Raw genomic sequence first — 18,974 nt, 5'->3', positions numbered from 1 at the left:
ACAGAGTGGGAGAATATCTTTGCCACTCATACTTCAGATAGAGCGCTAATTTCCAGAATCTATAAAGAACTCAAAAAACTCTACACCAGAATACAAATAATCCAATCAACAAATGGGCTAAGGAAATGAACAGACATTTCACAGAAGATGTACAAGCATTCAACAGATATATGAAAAAATGTTCAACATCTCTAGTAATAAGAGAAATGCAAATCAAAAAAACTACCCTAAGATTTCATCTCACCCCAATTAGAATGGCGATTATCAAGAACACAAGCAGCAATAGGTGTTGGTGAGCATGTGGGGAGAAAGGTACACTCATACATTGCTGGTGGGGTTGCAAATTAGTGCAGCCACTCTGGAAAGCAGTGTGGAGATTCCTCAGAAAACTTGGAATGGAACCACCATTTGACCCAGTTATCCTACTCCTCGGCCTATACCCAAAGGACTTAAAATCAGCATACTACAGAGATACAGCCACATCAATGTTCATAGCTGCTCAATTCACTATAGCCAGACTGTGGAACCAACCTAGATGCCCTTCAGTTGATGAATGGATAAAGAAACTGTGGCATATATATATACAATGGAATATTACCCCACCATGAAGAATGATAGAATTATGGCATTTGCAGGGAAATGGATGAAATTGGAGGATATCAAGCTAAGTGAGATAAGCCAATCTCAAAAAACTAAAGGACGAATGATCTCGATGATAAGCGGATGAGGACATATAAGGAGGGGTAGGAGGGGTCAGTGTTAGGGTTAGGGTTTGGTTTAGGGTTAGAGATAAGTAGGGTGGTAAGAATGGAGAAAGGAAGGACTGTACAGAATGAAAAGAGGGGTGGGAGTGGTGGAGGGGGAAGGGAAAAAAATAACAGAATGAATCAAACAACATTGCCCTATTAAATTTATGATTTTTAATAAAATAAATAAATAAATAAAAATAAAAGAAAAAATAATACTCTTTTTAATTGGGAGTATAGCTTAGTGTTAGAACAAGTTCTTAGCATGTGTGAGGCCCTGCGTTCAATCTTCAGCACTAAAATTATTATTATTATTCTCCCAGTTTTTTGTTTATATATAATATTTTTTACTTTAAAAAGTTCAGTTTTTCTTTGGGTCTTAGGTTATATGGCTTCTCTTCTGTGAAGTCTATCCTAGGTCAAAAGTCAATTTCTAGTCCTTCCTAGGTTCATCTATGCCCCAAACCCTTTGTATTTCTGAAAATTGAACAAACATAATTCCCTGTGCCTGATTTGGATAATCATGGGACCAAAATGCTTTCCTGTCCTATGTTAAATGATTCAGAGATTACTTTTCTATACCAATATTAAAGCTAAAACAAGAAAAACAGAACAAAGCTTAGTTACTAGCTCCTGGAAATATTTGTTCCTAAACCGTAAGAATGTGAACTTACTGAAAAAAGATGTTTATAAAGACTAAAAGTTTGCTCTTTTTGAGAATTTGCCCCACTTGAACTGCCCTGCAGAACAGCACACGTGACAAAGAACTGAGGCCTGCCAACAGCCATGTGAGTGACCTCTGGCCCTAGTCAAGCCTGCCGAAGACTGCAACCCCAACTAACAGGACTGCGACCTCATGAGAGACCTGAGTCAAAACCATCCTATTAAACCACTTCCAGATTCCTAGCCACAGAGACCACAGGAAATCACATTCTTTTATGCTGCCAAATCTGGGGTAATTTGCTATGTATAGATAACGAATATAAGACTCCCCCACTTTTTTGACTCTTCAGACTAAGTTTATAGATTGTTGACTAAGAATAAAAATGGATATCTCATTTTTTTTAACTAGGAAAAGAACTTTATTAACCTTTGTTTCAAACTTTATTCCCAGGTTTCTTTAGCCTAATTAGCTGCAAAGAATAAATTGTGTATAAGCAAAAACTGAAAAGAGCTGCAGTGTCCAAGGGGCTTGGGCTTAAAAAGATTAGAGATCTAGATTTTATCAGAGCCATAAACAAAACAATTTTAAAAAGCAGTCATAATATAAAATAGCAGCTCCCAGTAACTTCTTCAAGTTTCTCTTCTTCAGAAGTTGATCAGTTCAGTTTGCCTCATTCTTAGAAGCCTCATCAAAATTCTCCACAAGATCTGGGACTTCATCATCATCATCCTCTCCAGTAGCAAGTGGTGCTTTTCCATCCACAGATTGTTTGGGCAGAGCTTCAGCCAGTCTCCTTAAACTAGTCAGACTGTCTGCTCCAAGCTGGTTTAAGATGCTGGGTAGCATTTCTGTCAGTTGCTTTGTCTCACCATGGCCTGTAATGGTGAAAGTGTTTGCTGCCAGAGATGCCTGAACTTTAGGGTTGTTAAAGTGAATCACTGTTACTTGGTTTGTAAACATATTCACCTCTTCAATACCAGAGATATTGTTTACCCCTAACTTCTTTAAGGAGAACGAACTGAAGTTTTTTATCATCTGCTGTAGCCATTCTATGAACCACCTTCTTCTTTCTGCGAGCAGTTCCTTTCTCACCAATGTGCACTTGTGCCTGCAGTTTGGCGAGTTTTTCCTGGTTCATGATAGTTTCTTCCATCTTGTCAGAGCAGAAATGGGGCCACGCGGGGGGCCTAGGGTTGGCACTCAGGGAGTCTCTGGCGGACCAACTGAGATTAGGCACACACACACACACACACACACACACACACACACACACACACACACGGGGACACAAGATAGCAGCTAGAGCAAGATCTCCTTACTGATTTTTATTTGTTTTATTGTTTTCTTGCCTATTATCTGCTATTTATATGTCCTAACTTTAAAATCATATTGTCAAATTTCCTAAGAAAATTTTTCTTTATTGAGAAGTGGCCTGGGGAGGGACGTCGGGACAGGGTCTCCCTATGTATCAGACTGGCTTAGGACTTTTGAGCCTCCTTCCTTAGCGTCTGAGTAGCTATGATTATAGTTAGGTGCCACTGCACCTGACTTTTAATTTGAATTTCATCAAACCTATAAATTAACTTGGGGAGAAGTTAAAATATTACATTCTCCTTCCTGCCATTCTATGATAATCTGAGATTTTCAGGGCCTCCTCTAAGATTTTGTGATCTGACTTCATAATAGGTACAATATTTTATATATTACTATTATTAAAATGGAGAAAATGTACATTTTTACTTTAGTGAATGCAATCTATTTTCTTCTAAGTAATATTGCTAGTGTACAGAAATCATTACCAAACTCTTGTATTATACTAAAGAATTTAAAATACTTTTTTATCTCCTTGTACTGTTACTAGAATCCTACACTCTTCCTTGTGGACAGACCTATGAATATCCAAGAAAGAAAATGAATGATTTTAATATGTAGCAATCACATTCCTTTTATGTATCCTGTGAGTTGTCCAATTTAGATTTTACAACTTGAAAGCGGTGGAAATAATTAGTTACTTACCAAAAATGTTCATATTTCTTTGCTGGTATAATATCCTTTTCTTTCTCTCAATTACACAACTTCTCTGCCAATTCTAAACATTAACTATAAATATTTAAAACATCAAAAACATTTGTAATAATACTATATCTCTCTTATCCAGAAGAATTAACTTCAATTGTTTCTTTGCCTTGACATCAATAATATGAACTCAATTTTTCATACCCATTATGACAAAGAAAGCCAAACTAAACTTCCTTTTGACCCTTGTAATCACTATACTATTTTAGGGAAAGACACATACGTTATGCATCTGTGTACTCTTACCTGTACCATTTTGTGTGCATGTTTTTCAGTGCTATCGAACAATGGGAAGGATGTTGTTTGTTTAATTTTGGAAAAGAAAGACTTTAACTTGTAATAAGAATCTACTATGTCAGACACTGTACTAGGGGTTTTCATATATAATCCTCACAACAATATGAGTGAGGTGGAAATTATTTAATCTATATCAAGGATGAGAAGAATGATTTCAAAATGTTAGGTTATAGTTCAATGCTATTCATCTTAAATCTCCCTGATCCTGTGCCTTGGTTTCCATCAGGTCAGAGCTTCTCAAATTCTAACATGCACAAAAATAACCTGGTAATCTTTTTAAAGTTCAGGTAAGTACAGTGTCTCAGTAAGTCTGAGATCAGAACCAAGATTACACAGTTCTAACAAACTCCCAGGTGATGCCACCACTGATAGTCTCCTTATCACACTTTGAGTAACAAAATATGAATCACTCTGAATTTAAGGCAATATAACCCATTGAAAGTATAATATAATGTAAAGCTGCTCCCCCTCCCTTTACACTGCAGTCCCCGCCTCCCAACTTACAACCTAGCTTGTCAGCCTGTGAACATCCTAGCTAGCTATTGGTTCATCAGTCAGCTTGCAAGTATCCTTCTCTGTTTTTGGTCCCCTGTTATCACATGGAATTCAACTGCTTAAGAATAGCTCCCTCACCATTCTCTCTCTCTCTTCTCCTCACTTTCATGCTCACTCCTCCTGGTTTTTCACTCTCTCTTGCGCTCTCTCTCTCTTGCTCTCTCTCTCTCTCTTTCTCTCATTTTCTCTCTTACCCTGCAGGGAGTCACTCTGCCTGTTTGCTTAATAAACTCCCTTATGTGAGTTCCCAGTCCAGAGTGGTTTCTGGGTTCTTACAGAAAGGAGTACAGACTTTCGAATTTGATCATCCTCATTCAAATTCTAATGCAGGTACTTAGTAACCTTCTGATTTACCATGGATTCTTTCCGAGCTTTAGTTTCCTAACCTAAAAAATGGAGAAATAAATCCAACCCTATAAGATTGTTAGGACAAAAAAAATATGAATTTTCACACAGAGACTCAATATTTAGGAATTTATTTTGGGAATTTAGATTGGTCCTATAAACCTTTTGGGTATTCAGTATGTGTGCTTTTGAATGGGCTTCAGTATGCTTCATGTAGCCTCACTTCTCACAGGTGCCCAAGCTTGACAGCCCATGACTATCATCGTCAAGGAAGACAGATAGCAGTCTCTATTTTTCTATTCCAAATTTTAAAACAAGATTTGCTCAGAAAAGAGTGGATCAGATGTCCACCTCTCTATCAAATATTTCTGGTCAGAGAGGCAGAGACTCAGAGAAGTACTAACTACTTTATTTGGTCAGTTGGTAACCATGACATGAGCAACATTCACATACTGAAGGAGGGAGCTGGGCTAGGAGTTGTACCTAGGTAGTTGTCCTGCTTATGATGCTCATTTAATAAATGAACTTAAATCACTTAATAGCTTTGGGCAACATTTCTTATTTGCATAATAAAGGCTCTGAATTAGCTGATATCCAAAATCTCACCCAAACAAGAAATTTTATGAATCTCTAAATTTATATATAAGATAGAAGTGTAGGGTTTATTCAAGTTTAAATGTTGGATATTTTTTAAAAATCTATAAAATGTCACTATCTTTCTTTAGTATTTTCTAAACTATTGAAGATTGTCAGGCATGCCTGATAAGGTCTCAAAGGACCATTCCAGTACAAACATTCTTTAATGTCAGGTGGCTCAATAGTCACATTATAAAGAAGGGTGCACCTGAAGTTTATAAAACTATTTGTGGTTTGTTATAGCCTGTCCCTAGACATTACTGTTAAATTTAACATTTTTTCAAGCAAGGCAACCCCACTATTCCTCTGCCTAATACAAGAGCTTAAAACAATAATTAGAAAAACAGTGTTGACCAGAGTTGAAGTTTCAGCTAGAATAGTATAAAGAGAATAAAACTGACTGGCTTCCCAAAAATCTGCTGTTACTTTAAGGGAATCTATCATCTCATTCATGTATTCATTCATTTAACAAATGAAGTCTGCTATATGTCAGATGCTGTTCTAGGTGCTAGGGACTCCGCAGAGAACACAATCCCTGAGCTTTTGATGCTTATTACTAAGAAGATAAATAATGAATGTATATTAAAGACATGTCTAAAATACTACAAAGAATCCTAAGTATTAATGAGAAAATATGATTTAAAACAAAGTTACTAGGGGGAGAGGTGATGGGAATAATATGAGCCGGGGGCAGTGGGTTTGTAGGGACCCTCATTTGGGGTTTTAGTTCTAAGAAGGTGAGGAAACAGCATATGATGATTTAAAGGAACAGATTTACATTAAGAAAGTCAGGACCTTAAGGCCAGAGTTAGTGTGATGTTTTGAAGAAACAGGAAAAGTCCGATACAAACAAAAAGAGTGACAGGAGATGATACTGGATAAAGAAGAGAGAGTAGATCATGCAGGCCACAGAAAGACTTTGTGCTTTATTCTATGAGAAGGTATTGAATTCTTTTCAACAGAAAATAACATGGTCTGATTTATACCTTTATAAAGATCACTTTGTTAACTATGTAAAAATTGACCTGAAACATTGAATTTATTCTAGAAATATAACATTAGTAAAATATTAGAAGACTATTATGTAATTAACCAAATCAGAAGTCTTAAAAAAAATCCTGACGATGTCAGTAGACACAGGACTTTGATTAAAAACTCAATATCTATTCATGATAGAAACAATTAGCAACCAAACAATAGGAATTTCTTTAAATTAATAAGACCTACAGCAAACATAATATATAATAGTGAAAGATTTGAAATATTCTTTTAAAATTGTAACCAATAAGAGAGTAACCACCATCACACCATGCTTTCAACAATTACACTAGAGAGCCAAGGCAATTAAGGTGGGGAAGATATCAAAATTTATAATAAAAACGTAAGAATGTAAAAGAAGAAAAAAAAGTCATTCTTTGCAAAAGAAGATTCCTTACATAAAAAATAAGCAAATCTAACAAATAATATGAGAATTTTTGCAAAATTATTAGAAACTAAAAAATGAATTGCTCTTCTAATCTTCACAATAGTGGAGAATAAACTTTTAAAAATGATACCCATATGAAGTATCAAAATCAAAGGTGTCTTAGATAAAGGGGAATGAAGGGAAGGGAGGGCGGGGTGGAAATAGGAAAGAAAATAGAATGAACTGGACATAACTTTCCTATGTTCATATATAAATACACCACCAGTGAAACTCCACATCATATTCAACCACAAGAATGGGATCCTAATTAGAATAAGTTTTACTCCATGTTATGTATACTGTTGCAAAATTCACTCTACTGCCATGTATATCTAAAAAGTACAAATAATTTTTTTTCAAATTAAAGGTGTCAAAAATAAAAAGCAAAAATTAAGAATACTTTTTAAAGTATTTTTTAGAAATAACTAACCAAAGAAGTAGAGTGCTTTAAAGAGAGGATAAATTTTATTAAAACAATCTAAGGAAAAATAAAAAAATAAAAATATCATTTCATAAATTGAAGACCTGATATCATGAAGATATCAATTCCTCCTTATTACATCTATAGATCTAAATCCCAATGTTTGTTTGGTAGATCCTGACACACCAACCCTAAAACTTATATATGTACTCTTTATATGTGAATTCCAAGTTGGTTAGAGGCCAAATATTAAAAAGAAAATTATAAAACCTTCAAAATACAATTTAGGAGAATATTTGTTTAACTTCAGAGTAAGGCAGATCTTAAACTAGACACAAAGTATATACATGATAAAGACAAAGACTGATAAATACGAAAGAGCTAATCAAAAGAAGGAAGCTGCTCCTAGTCAGGGGTTGTGCTGAGCATCAGAAATTCAGGCAGTTAATAATGCTCCCTGACAGTAATGACTACCCTGGCTTCAAAGCTGGAAGTAGAAAGAAAGACCATCTCCCTTTTTGTAATTTCTCAGCATCCCCGGGGGAAGCAAATCGCTGGATTTATCAATTCATCCAGGCTTGCCAGGCACTGAAAAGTAAAAAGAAAAAAAACTTTATTTCAGAAGTAGGGTAAGATCTTTGTATCTCAGGGAGATAAAACAAAACAAAACAAAACAAAACTGATTTCCCCCTGAGTGGAAGTTTAATCACTGATTACCTGTTGTATTCTGTTGAATGGATAGACTTATCTTCATAAGATCTTCCAAAAATACAAATGGAAAATTATGCATTAAACTGAATAAGTATTCAATATAAAAATAAAGGAAAATTTTAGGAAAACACTCAGATATCTTAATTTATATATCTTGGTCAGCTTCTCTACAAAGGTACTTACTCAACACTATGCATGGTGCTTACTAAAGCATAAGGTTTGGGACTGGGGTTGTGACTCAGGGGTAGAGCACGTGCCTAGCACGTGTGAGGCACTGGGTTTGATCCTCAGCACCACATAAAATAAATAAAGTTATAAAAAAAGTTTATTTAAAAAGCATAAAGTTTTTAATTATACACTTGATCTACACCTGGTTTTCAGTATCATCAGTGTGGAGCTAATAAAAGCACACATTTAAATCTAGTAATCTGTCATAGATTTTCCACAATTATACTTTTCTTTCAGTCTCCATTTAGTAGAAGATACCCCAGAAAGCAGAACTCCAACTCAAGTAAGCAATTTAAGATTTTTCTGAAATTGGCTGGAGACCAATGAAATAAATTATGATTATTTATTCTGGAGCAAAACTTGGCAAATGAGCATATCATAAGCAATAAAAATAGCTGGGCAAATTGGCAACTTCATTTCATCAAGCATAGGTCAATATCTCAAAATATTATAAGATAATTTATGATCAAAGAAATCAACAGAAACTAAAAGGTGAACAACAATTAAAAAAACAAAAAACAATGTATCACAAGAACAACTATCTAGAAAAGCAAATTATTAGTAGTTTGGAAATATACAAATGTCTGTTTCTTGGACAATCTTATTGTGTTCAATATACAAAAACTTGAAACTATTAATCCTCCCAAACATACCTCAGACCTGAAAGCCTCAAATTTAGCATCACAATAAATATCTTAATACTACAACTTGTGTATTTTAAGGTCTTTCTGTGCAAAATATATGCAATGTTTGTAAAAACGAAGTCTCACAAATATTAACTAAATTTTATTTCATGAAAAATGAATAAATGACAAACCATAAGTTGGAAAATATATTTGGAATATGATATATAATGAATAAAAGATTGGAAGCTATATCTGTATATATAATTGACTAGCTATATCTATAAAAAATTTTTGTGAATTAGTCATATAAGGTCCAACCTAGGGCGTTTCAAGATGGTGGACTACAGGGTGGCTGCATTTCATGTTGCTCCAGGACTCAGGATTCAAAAGAGGAGATATTGAGAGACTTGGGACCAACTCAAAGCAGCCAGGTGAGTCTCTCCCGTTGGGAAGGCGTCCCAGATGGGGCGGTAGTCCCGGAACGCAGGGAACTTTGTGAAGTAGAGCTGGCCAGCGAGACGCCCCTCCCCCCGCTGGAGCAGTGAACTCGGACAACTGGGAGCGCCGTAAAGGAGGCCGCTCGGCACAGCGCTGGGACTCGGAGCAACCACTGGGGCTCCAGCGGCTGCCCAGGGGAGGAGTGGCGAGGAGAGCTGTGTGGACTCAGAACACCGGGGCCTGCCCTGAGGAGGAGGAGGAGGAACGTGGCCGCTTGGATTTGGAGTGACTGCACCAGAGCTACAGGCAGTTGCCAGAGGAGAAGCTCCGCGGCGAGCCGTTTGGACTCAGAATGACTGCTTCTGAACACCGGGGCCTGCCCTGAGGATGAGGAGGAGGAAGAGGAGCGCGGCCGCTTGGATTCAGAGTGACTACACCAGAGCTACAGGCGGTTGCCAGAGGAGGGGCTGCGTGGCGAGCTGTTTGGACTCAGACCACTTCTGAACACCGGGGCCTAACCGGAGGAGTAGGAGGAGGAGGAGGAGGAGCGCGGCGGGACGTTTGGACTCGCAGTGACTGCATTAGCGCTCCAGGCGGCTGCTCAGAGGAGAAGGCGAGTGGTGAGTTGTTTGGACTTAAAGCGACCGCTCCTGAACACAGGGGGGGCTGCCTGGAGGAGAAGCGTGGTGGGTCGCTTGGTCTTGAGTGGCCGCACCAGAGCTCCGGGTGGTTGCCCAGAGGACCCGTGCAGCGGGTCACGTAGATTCAGAGCCACTCAGAGAGACCGCTCCTGAACACCCGGGGGGTTATCTGGAGAAGGAGGAGGAACGGGGAGTGTCACTTCGACTCGGAGTGATTGATTGCCCAGGGCTACGGGTAGTTGGTGGGAGGTGGAGGCACGCAGTGAATTTCGTGGACTCCTAGTGACCGCACCAGAATATTGGGCGGCTGTCTGGAGGAAGAGGCGTGTGGCGGGTCTCTGGGACTCAGAGCGATTTGTACAGGGCACCAGGTGGCTGCTCAGAGGAGGGGCCGCATAGCCAGGCGATTAGGTGCACAGCAGGGTCCCAGGATCTAGGAGGCTTCTTGGTGGAAGAGCCGCACAGAGACAGGCTTAGGGCGGAGCGAAGGTTCCAGGCCTGCGGGCAGATTCTCTGAGGAGGGGCAGCCTAAGGAGATTCATCTGCGAAGGGTGAGGCTCCCAGGCCAAGGTGGTAGGGCCGGGCCCCTGGGAACTTTGCAGAGGAAGGCAGCCCAGCCCAGGCGGTAGCTGTAAATTGAGGGGAACCTCTAGGAGGGAACTGACCAGAGAGACCTCCCCACCGGGTGAGTCTTCCCTGCCGGGTGAGGTTTCCCCACAAGGACGGTAAAACCAGAGACTCAGGCCCAAACAGGCCTGGCCTCAGCCCGCAGCCTAGGTCCCCTTTGGATGACCATTGGTCAACAAGTGGAGGCACCTCTGCCCACTTGCAGGGATTATACCCCACCTGAAGGCCACCACTCCTAGAGAGGCAGCTTCCTTGTGGAGCACCGCATTATCAACTTCCTCCAAGACTTCAGCCTACTGAAGGCTAAGGGGGGATATATATAGAAATCTTCAGGGACATTGTAAGTCAATAGAGGAAATCTGCAATATCTCAGCGGTCCACTGATACCTGAACAATATGAGAAAACAAGGAAAGAAAATGCTGCAAACAAATCTAGATGTTACATCAATAAAACCCAATGACAGCATGGCAGAAGAAATGACAGAAAAGGAATTCATAATGTACATAATTAAAATGATCAGGGGACCAAACGATGATATGAAAGAGCAAATGCACGCACTGAATGATGAGATGAAAGAGCAAATGCAAGCATTGAATGATCGCACCAATCGACAGTTAAAAGAACAAATACAGGAAGCAAAAGATCATTTTAATAAAGAGTTAGAGATATTGAAAAAAAAAACAGAAATTCTTGACATGAAGGAAACAATAAACCAAATTAAGAACTCCATAGAAAGCATATTCAATAGGATAGAACACCTGGAAGACAGAACCTCAGACATTGAAGACAAAATATTTAACCTTGAAAACAAAGTTGAACAAACAGAGAAGATGGTAAGAAATCATGAACAGAATCTACAAGAACTATGGGATATCATGAAAAGGCCAAATTTAAGAATTATTGGGATTGAGGAAGGCCTAGAGAAAGAAGCCAAAGGAATGAACAATTTATTCAATGAAATAATATCAGAAAATTTCCCAAATCTGAAGAATGAAATGGAAAATCAAGTTCAAGAGGCTGATAGGACTCCAAATAAACAAAATTACAACAGACCCACACCAAGGCACATTATAATGAAAATACCTAACATACAAAATAAAGACAGAATTTTAAAGGCTGTGAGAGAAAAGAACCAAATTACATTCAGGGGGAAACCAATACGGATATCAGCAGATTTTTCAATCCAGACCCTAAAAGCTAGAAGGTCCTGGAACAACATTTTTCAAGCCCTGAAAGAAAATGGATGCCAACCAAGAATCTTATACCCAGCAAAACTTACCTTCAAATTTGACGATGAAATAAAATCCTTTCATGATAAACAAAAGCTAAAAGAATTTACAAAAAGAAAGCCAGCATTACAGAACATTCTCAGCAAAATATTCCATGAGGAAGAGATGAAAAAAAAAGAAGCGAATCAGCAAAGTGAGGAATTATCCTAAAGGAATTGTCAAATAAAGGAGGAACCAAGTAGTGTCAAACAAATAAATAAATAAAATTTAAAAAATGAACCAAATGACCGGGAAACCAAATCATATCTCAATAATAACCCTGAATGTTAATGGCCTAAATTCATCAATCAAAAGACATAGACTGGCAGATTGGATTAAAAAGAAAGATCCAACAATATGTTGCCTACAAGAGACTCACCTCATAGAAAAAGATACCCATAGACTAAAGGTGAAAGGATGGGGAAAAACATACCATGCACATGGACTCAGCAAAAAAGCTGGAGTATTCATCCTCATTTCCGATAATGTGGACTTCAAGCCAAAGTTAGTCAGAAGGGATAAAGAAGGTCATTTCATACTGCTTAAGGAAGCATAAATCAGCAAGATATAACAATCATAAACATCTATGCCCCAAACACTGGCTCATCCATGTATGTCAAACAAATCCTTCTCAATTTCAGAAACCAAATAGACCATAACACAATAATACTAGGTGATTTTAACACGCCTCTCTCACCACTGGACAGATCTTCCAGACAAAAATTGAACAAAGAAACCATAGATCTCAATAACACAATCAATAATTTAGACTTAACGGACATTTATATAATACACCATCCAACCAAGAGTGAATACACTTTCTTCTCAGCAGCACATGAATCCTTCTCTAAAATAGACCATATATTATGCCACAAAGCTAATGTTAGCAAATACAAGAAGATAGAGACACTATCTTGTATTCTATCATAATAATGGATTGATGTTAGAAATAAATGAAAGAGTAAAACACAGAAACTATTCCAACATCTGGAGATTAAACAATATGCTATTATATGATGAATGGATAACAGAAGATATTAGGAAGGAAATTAAAAAATTCTTAGAGGTAAATGAGAACAAAGAAACATCATATCAAAATCTCTGGGACACTATGAAAGCAGTACTTAGAGGGAAATTTATTTCATGGAGCGCATTTAAGAAAAGAAGTAAAACTCAACAAATAAACGACCTAACACTACAGCTCAAAGCCCTGGAAAAAGAAGAACAGAACAGCACCAAAAGTAGTAGAAGACAGGAAATAGTTAAACTCAGAGCTGAAATCAATGAAATTGAAACAAAAGAAACAATACAAAAAATTGACAAAATAAATAGCTGGTTCTTCGAAAAAATAAACAAAATTGATAAACCTTTAGCCACACTAACAAAGAGAAGACGAGAGAAAACCCAAATCACTAGAATTCGGAATGAACAAGGAAATATCACAACAGACACGACTGAAATACAAAACATAATTAGAAGCTATTTTGAAAATCTATACTCCAACAAAATAGAAAATTTCAAAGACATCAACAGGTTTCTAGAGACATATGAATTGCCTAAACCGAACGAGGAGGACATACACAATTTAAATACACCAATTTCAAGTACTGAAATAGAAGAAGTCATCAAAAGCCTACCAACAAAGAAAAGTCCGGGACCAGATGGGTTCTCAGCCGAGTTCTACAAAACCTTTAAAGAAGAGCTCATTCCAATACTTCTCAAAGTATTCCATAAAATAGAAGAGGAGGGAACCCTCCCAAACTTATTCTATGAAGCCAGTATCGCACTGATACCTAAACCAGACAGAGACTCATCAAGGAAAGAAAATTTCAGACCAATATCCTTAATGAACATCGACGCAAAAATTCTCAACAAAATTTTAGCAAATCGCATACAAAAACATATTAAAAGGAGAGTGCACCATGATCAAGTGGGTTTCATCCCAGGGATGCAAGGTTGGTTCAACATCAGGAAATCAATAAATGTAATTCACCATATCAATAGACTTAAAGTCAAGAATCACATGATTATTTCAATAGATGCAGAAAAAGCATTTGATAAAATACAGCACCCCTTCATGCTCAAAACACTAGAAAAAATAGGGATAGTGGGATCATTCCTTAACATGGTAAAGGCCATCTATACTAAGCCCATGGCCAATATCATTCTAAATGGTGAAAAACTGAAAGCATTCCCCCTAAAAACTGGAACAAGGCAGGGATGCCCTCTTTCACCACTTCTATTTAACATCGTTCTTGAGACTCTAGCCAGAGCAATTAGAGAAACCAAAGAAATTAAAGGGAGACGAATTGGAAAAGAGGAACTCAAACTATCCCTGTTCGCTGATGACATGATTATATATTTAGAGGAACCAGGAAATTCCACCAGAAAACTCTTAGAACTCATAAGTGAATTCAGTAAAGTAGCAGGTTACAAGATCAATGCTCATAAATCCAACGCATTTTTATACATAAGTGATGAATCTTGAGAAAGAGAAATTAGGAAAACTACCCCATTCACAATAGCCTCGAAAAAAATAAAATACTTGGGAATCAATCTCACAAAAGAGGTGAAAGACCTCTACAATGAGAACTACAGAACACTAATGAAAGAAATTAAAGAACACCTTAGAAGATGGAAAGATCTTCCATGTTCTTGGATAGGCAGAATTAATATTGTCAAATGGCCATACTACCTAAAGTGCTATACAAATTCAATGCAATTCCAATTAAAATCCCAATGGTGTACCTTACAGAAATAGAGCAAGCAATTATGAAATTCATCTGGAAGAATAAGAAACCCAGAATAGCTAAAGCAATCCTTAGCAGGAAGAGTGAAACAGGGGGTATTGCAATACCAGATCTTCAACTCTACTACAAAGCAATAGTAACAAAAATCGCATGGTATTGGTACCAAAATAGAAAGGTAGATCAATGGTACAGAATAGAGGACACGGACACAAGCCCAAATAAATACAATTTTCTCATACTAGACAAAGGTGCCAAAAATATGCAATGGAGAAAAGATAGCCTCTTCAACAAATGGTGCTGGGAGAATTGGAAATCCATATGCAACAGAATGAAACTAAACCCATATCTCTCACCATGCACGAAACTAAACTCAAAATGGATTAAGGACATCAGAATCAAACCAGAGACCCTGCAGATTATAGAAGAAAAAGTAGGTCCAGATTTTCAACATGTCGGCTTAGGACCAGACTTCCTTAACAGGACTCCCATAGCACAAGAAATAAAAGCAAGAATCAATAACTGGGATAGATTCAAACTAAAAAGCTTTCTCTCAGCAAAGGAAACTATCATCAATGCGAAGAAAGAGCCTACAGAGTGGGAGAATATCTTTGCCAATCATACTTCAGATAGAGCACGAATCTCCAGAATCTATAAAGAACTCAAAAAACTCTACTCCAGGAATACAAATAATCCAGTCAACAAATGGGCTAAGGAAATGAATAGACACTTCACAGAAGAAGATCTACAAGCAATCAACAAACATATGGAAAAATGTTCAACATCTCTAGTAATAAGAGAAATGCAAATCAAAACCACCCTAAGATTCCATCTCACCCCACTTAGAATGGCGATTATCAAGAATACAAGCAACGACAGGTGTTGGCGAGGATGTGGGGAGAAAGGTACACTCATACATTGCTGGTGGGGCTGCAAATTAGTGCAGCCACTCTGGAAAGCAGTGTGGAGATTCCTCAGAAAACTTGGAATGGAACCACCATTTGACCCAGCTATCCCACTCCTTGGCCTATACCCAAAGGACTTAAAATCAGCATACTACAGAGATACAGCCACATCAATGTTCATAGCTGCTCAATTCACAATAACCAGACTGTGGAACCAACCTAGATGCCCTTCAATTGATGAGTGGATAAAGAAACTGTGGTATATATATACCATGAAATATTACTCATCCATAAAGAATGATAAAATTATGGCATTTGCAGGCAAATGGATGAAATTGGAGAATATCATGCTAAGTGAGATAAGCCAATCTCAAAAAGCCAAAGGACGAATGATATCGCTAATAAGTGGATGATGACACATAATGGGGGGAGGGAAGGGTTAGTGTTAGGGTTAGAGTTAGGGTTAGGGAGGGGGGCAAGTATGGAGAAAGGAAGGACTGTATAGAGGGAAAAGAGGGGTGGGAGTGGTGGGGGGAAGGGAAAAAATAACAGAATGAATCAAACAACATTACTCTATGTAAATTTATGATTACACAAATGGTATGCCTTTAAGCCATGTACAAACAGAGAAACAACATGTATCCCATTTGTTTACAATAAAAAAAAATACATTATAACAAAAAAAAAGGTCCAACCTAGTAGAAAGATAAACAAAAGAAATTTCAAAGAAAAGAAAGCTCAAATGGCCAATAAAGTTATATAAATATATTTAAAATCTAATCATCAGTGGAATTATAATTTTAATTAAAATAAATCTCTGATGCTCTGGCATCACAGAAAAAAAATGAATAAATCCAAATTGTCAGTTTTGTTAATGATCTGAGCAATGGCAATTCTCAAACTGTGGTGAAGTAAAAATTGGCATAGATACTTTTGAAAACAAAACAAACGTTTTAACTACTTAATATAGTTGAACACTGATGCTTACTATAGCCTAACAATTTCAGTCCTAGATATAAAACAGAAAAGCTCCTACCCATGTTCATCAGGAGATATGAACAAAAATAGTTATAGCAGTACTGTTTACAATGGCTAAAAATAATCAGTAGCAACCCAAATGTCCATCAAGGTAGGGTTTATTAATAAGTTTCAGTGCACAAGGCCCTGAGTTCAATCCCCAACATTGAAAAAAGAAATTTAATAACAAATAAAATTTCCAGAACATTCATTCATAAAATGGAATACTCTAAAGTAATGAAAATTAAACCATAGCAATGTGCACCCATGTAGATGAATTTCAAAAGCAATGCTAAACTAAAAAAAAAAAAAAAGCCACCATACAGAATATACAGAATGAATACCTTTTATATAAAGTTCAAAAATAAGCAATTAATTAATTAATTAATTAATAAGCAATTAAGCAATACATTATTTAGGAATATGTTATTAGGTGGTAAAAACAATGAAGAAAGTAAAGATTAACACAAATTCTAGATGGTACTTATTTCTGGGGATGAATGATTGACATACAAGCCAGCAGAAGTACATATAGCAATTTTTTTTTCATTAGTGGATCTGTGTGTATCCATTATTGTTCCTTGAATTACATATACAGGTTTTTATAGTTTTTGTATGTATGGTTTATTTTCAAAATAAAACTAAAGAAAAGGCAGTGTAATCATAGGAGCAGAGAGGACAGAGAGGCTGTTTTAGACATATTAAGTCAGTGATAACAAAAATCACACCAACATATAAAAACCTAATGTCAAGTTATTAATCTACAAAGTGTGGATATAATCAGATTCTCAGAGGCAATCTTTCCCTTATTAACAAGTTCATGGGGCCACCTCATTATTCCTTCATTCTGGTTATATTTCATGAGAAAAAGTGTCTTGAGGCATCCTTGCTAGTTTTCTACTACCTGAGACATTCAAAGACCAGGTTTTTCATTATATTCTTTAAAAATAATTATAATATATAATAAGTTTCACATGCTATTAATAAATTATGTGACCTTGAAGAAGCTACTTACTTTTGCTGAGTTTCCTCTTCCACAGGATAGTAACACTTTAGCAAAGTCATTGACTGCTGGCCATCCATGAGCTTCCCCGATGCTTCCCAATTTCTAGTTAAGCTGGGATTATAAGAGTAATTATGGTCAATGGATTTTGGGCACAGGTGATGTGAAACTTCCTGGTAAAGTTTTTAAAACTGTTCACATTCTACCCTCCCCACCCAGGGGCTCTAGAAACCTCCTGAGAAGTAGAAAGAGAGTCACTGCTTCAGGAGCTGTCCCCCAAACCACCAGACACACAGAACACTTCGTGTGAGTGAGAAGTACACTTCTATGTGCTAAGTCATAGGTTCATTTTTATCACAGTGTAACCTGACCTACCCTAACACAAAAACACACCTTGAAACTAGGAAGTGTGATTTCCAAATGATTATTACTCTCGTACGAACATTTTTGCAACTCTCTGGGCATTCTTGAATGAAATGAGCTGCACTTATCTGATAATTGAAATTGTTTTAGGTTTGTTATTCTGAAATAATCCAGACTTAGAAAAGATTTTCAAAACTAGTACAAGAGTTCCTACATGCCCTTCACATAGCTTTCCCAGATATTAACCTATAATACAATAATAAAAACCAGGAAATTCACACTGATACAATATTTGAAAACTAGTTTATAAGACTTATTCAAATTTTACCAAATAAAGTATTCATGTCTTTTTTTCTGATGCAGAGTCCATTTCAAGAACACATGTTATATTTAATTTCAACTCACCTTTAATCTGGAATAATTCCTTAGTCTTTGCCTTTCTTGATCATGCCATTTTTTAAGAACACTAGTCAGTTATTTTGAAGAATATCCCTCAATTTGAGTTTGTTCAGTGTTTCCTCATGATGAAATTCAGGTTACATATTTCTGACAAGAATATCATAGCAGTGAGGTTATGTCTTTTCAGAATCTAGCAGAAGGTATATGATGTCAATCTAATTAATGGCTATGGTACCTTTGATGACTTGTTCAAGGTGGTGTCTGCCAGGTTTTTCCACCATACGGTTATTATTTTTATCTCTGTAATTGCTGTGATTTGGATGTATTCCGCTTGGTCCTCCTTGGGGCAGTGTCAGGAGGTGGGATCTAGTGAGGGGCAATTGGGTAGAGTGGGAGGAGCCCTTGTCCATCAATTAATGTTGTCATCATTAAAGAGAGCTGTTACAGAAGTTACTCTGCCCCTCATTTTTCCTCTTTGCATGTGCTCACTTGCCCTCTCACAACACAGCAGGAAAGTTATGGCAAGACGTCACCACTATCTATGCCTTGAACTTCCCAACCTTCGAAACCATGACTTAAATGAACTCATTTTCTGGGGACTAAGGATATGCCTCAGTGGTAGATTGATTGTCTATCATGTATGAGGCTCTGGATTTGATCCCCATCACTGCTAAAACAATAATAATAAATAATAAATTCTTAGTTTGTGATACATTCTGTCATAAAAACAGAACAAAACAATAATTAAACCTGGTGCAGTGGCTGACTCCTGTAATCCCAGAGGCTTAGGAGGCT

The 18,974-nt window shown here is 37.2% G+C and overlaps 1 long non-coding RNA gene and 1 pseudogene across 2 annotated transcripts; both read right to left on the bottom strand.

The window, feature by feature from the left end:
• Positions 1–1,851: 1,851 nt before the first annotated feature.
• LOC306638289 (transcription factor BTF3-like) lies at positions 1,852–2,579 on the bottom strand (annotated as a pseudogene). The gene has a single exon. The product of its transcript is annotated as a transcription factor BTF3-like (transcript).
• Positions 2,580–6,610: 4,031 nt separating this feature from the next.
• LOC306638290 lies at positions 6,611–17,732 on the bottom strand. Its single transcript, XR_013757462.1, has 3 exons — positions 17,650–17,732; positions 17,426–17,531; positions 6,611–7,793 (listed from the first exon to the last, which is right to left on the bottom strand). It is a non-coding gene; the product is annotated as an uncharacterized lncRNA (long non-coding RNA).
• Positions 17,733–18,974: the final 1,242 nt, after the last annotated feature.

The sequence above is a fragment of the Sciurus vulgaris genome, assembly GCF_902686455.1.
Source record: "Sciurus vulgaris genome assembly, chromosome: 10".
Taxonomy (NCBI): Eukaryota; Metazoa; Chordata; class Mammalia; order Rodentia; family Sciuridae; genus Sciurus; species Sciurus vulgaris.
The sequence above is the reverse complement of the archived record's forward strand: the minus strand, read 5'-3'. Positions and strand labels throughout refer to the sequence as shown.